This window comes from Microtus ochrogaster, chromosome 8, assembly GCF_000317375.1.
Source record: "Microtus ochrogaster isolate Prairie Vole_2 chromosome 8, MicOch1.0, whole genome shotgun sequence".
NCBI classification, from domain to species: Eukaryota; Metazoa; Chordata; class Mammalia; order Rodentia; family Cricetidae; genus Microtus; species Microtus ochrogaster.
This window is the reverse complement of record NC_022015.1, coordinates 45632369-45635472: the sequence shown is the minus strand read 5'-3', so window position 1 is coordinate 45635472 and position 3104 is coordinate 45632369.

The following is a 3104-nucleotide window of genomic DNA, read 5'->3' as shown; positions in this document are numbered from 1 at the left end:
AATGGAATTGAATGAAAGATCCAGATGTAAATCCATATACCTCTGGACACCTGACTTTTGATAAAGAAGCATTTTTTTCTATGACCTATGATCTGGTCCTCTCAAATTGTTCATAAAAGCAACTAAAATACACTTTTCTGTCCAAACAATATGCTGTGATTTTATGGAATAGGCCTGGTTGCGATTTTTAAAATGTACACTCATCATAAGACTCCTAACACTAAATCTGCTTCTTCAGACTGACTATATACTCATACAGCTGTCACTTTCTCATATTTTAGTTTCATTAAGCAAACTCTAACATCATCTTGTGTACATAATTCTTTCTGAGACAGTCTTTTTGTGTTGCCATGAGGTTGCAGGAGTTTTACGGTCAACTTTTATGATGATTGAATAATTTCTCACTGACTTAATATGTGGCTAGTTTGCTATTCTCAGACGGTTTAGATAATTACTATATCTTTGGCTATAATAAAGAAGGAAGAAAATTATATAATTTTGAAGCTGAAGTTAAAAGAAGCTCTTCTTAACTAATCCATTAGTATATCTGCTGCTTGTATAAGTTAGTCTAAGTTAGTCTTTTTTTAAAAAAAACTTGTTTAGTAATTCTTGAGATTTGGGTTAATTTCTCTGAAATTTTTATAGCTACTCCTCTTGGTCACAATATAGTTACAACTTCTTCAAACTCCACTGTATCATAACCCTACCTTTAAACCAGAGAGGATAGGGAGGGAGGGAAAAGGGGAATTTTTTCTCCATGACTTTTTGTTCTCAGAAAAAAAATGCTTCTCAGGAGCTCCCATCAGAATCCACATTAGATGTTAATACCCCGCACTAAGTGATATGTCTAAATATGATTCATCTCTGCAAAGATCAAGACTCTCAGAATTTATTAGCACAACACCAACCCTCTCTCCAGGCTCCCACTATGACACTGTGGAGCAAAGAAAAACTGGAAACAATTAGGAATTTTCTTCAACAGGACATATAGCATGTTTTTGTTTGCTTGTTTGTTGTGTGTGTGTGTGTGTGTGTGTGTGATCCTAAGTGTAAACTACATGATTGTAAATGGAGACAAGTTCCAAGATCATGGCAAACTTGTCTCCAAGTTTGAGGAGGCAGAACAGCTGAAGCCTGATGTCCAGCTAGAACCCCGAGAGTCAGGACAGCCAGTGGTGATGTCATCTAGCCCAGGGCTGTGGGGTCAAGATCCAGGGCCAGCTAAGGTGTCAGGCCAAGTCCAGAGGGAAGACTAAAGCTGATGTTCCAAGGTGAGTAGGCAGGAGAATTCCCTCTTATTCTGAGGATGGTTATTGTCTCCCCCTCATCCCATTCAGGCTTTTTAAAAAAACTCTTAGGTGAGCCTCACATAATAGAGGGCAGTATGTTTGATGTGGTCTATTAATTTAAATGCTAACTATAATCTGAGTCACCCTAACAAAAACACCAGAATAATGTTTGATCAAAATATCTGGGCTGCCTCTGGTCTAGTCACTAAAATGAAGTTACCACAGAAGAAGTTAGGAGCTGATAGCATCTTGCTTCCAAAGTAGGGAATGTCATCACGTAACTTTCTGGGTATTTTCAATATCAATATGTTACCAAGAATAAAGTTTAGAGTTTGAGGATAGGAAGTAATTTTTTAGTTATTTGGGTATATATTTGTCAATGTTTTGATTTTTACTATTTTCTGGTCCTTAGTAATGTTCAAACACAAGTTTCCTCCCTTAGTCCCAGGATCAGGCTTTAGTTACCTAGATGAGATGCTGCTTATTCATGCTTTTGATCTACAGGATAAATGTCAGTTATTTAGATTGTGCATTTCTCTAAAAAATGCCAACATGCCAAGATTTCATTGATTTAATGCTATAGTATATACACAAACATGTTTATTTCTGTCTCTTCTTTGTGAATTTTTCAACCTGTTGTTTTATTTTACTTTTTAAGTGTCATTAGTTTTTTTTTCCATAGAAGTGTTGTTGTTTTGTTATTACCCATTTTGATCTTTTATGATTTCTTTTACTTTTTTTTGTCATGATAAATATTTCACCTTTTCATGATTTAATTGGCTTAGAATTAGTTATGAAGTAAAGCATACTTTTCTTAATGTTATTTGGTAATATATTCAGTGAATTGATTAATATTTTTTGTTAATTTATAAATTTAATGGACTGATTGGAAGTACTGTGTGTGTATGTGTGTGTGTGTTTGTGCATGTGTATGTGTGTGTGTGTAGGTGCCTTAATATCAACTCTAGCTATATTTGGAGATATTGGCTTTGGCAAATAAATTTTGTTTAAATAAAAAGGTCACAGCAGTGGGCCCTAATCTCAAAGGACTGGCCCTGGGAGGAGACATCTGACTTCTCTTTCTGATATATGAGAAAACAGTAAGGTCTTAAAAACCCAAAAGAGGCCTCCTAAGAGCCGCTTATACAGATAACTTCATCTTGGACTTGAATAGTCTCAACAGTGAGGCACAGTATCCTCTTGGGGAAGCTGCCCAGACATTGATGTCTCATTATGGCAGCCTATTCAGTAATGTTCTTAACTTTGTTTGGAATATTTGTTTTTGAAGTCTGTAATTATTTTCACTACTGTATTCTACTAGTAGAAGTCTCAGTTCACACAGATAATATGGAAACATAGATAGTACCACTGTAGTACACTTTTATCAACTTATTTTATAAATATAGGCTCTTTTAAGGTGATATTTAATTATAGATATGAAGGTATGCTTTAAAGCAAAACTTACCAGCTCTGAGTTGCTAGCTGGTATCATGTTTGAGACCTGAGCAGGCAGGGCTTAAATGCCAGTGTCCTGGTTCATTTCAGGTAAATAGGGCCACATGCTCAGCATTCTCGGAGTTCAGAGTTTAAGAGGAAGGGGATGGATACTCCATGAGAGCACAGAGGATGAGAGACAAGTCCAGAAAGTGCTTACCTCTGTTGTAAGGAGGCCACATGTTGGTTCCCAGCTGCTCAATTCCAATATAATCACACAGAAACCATATTATTTAAATCAATTCTTGGCCCATTATCTCTATTTGCTAACTCTTACATATTAATTTAACCCATCTCCACTAATCTGTGCATCACCATGAG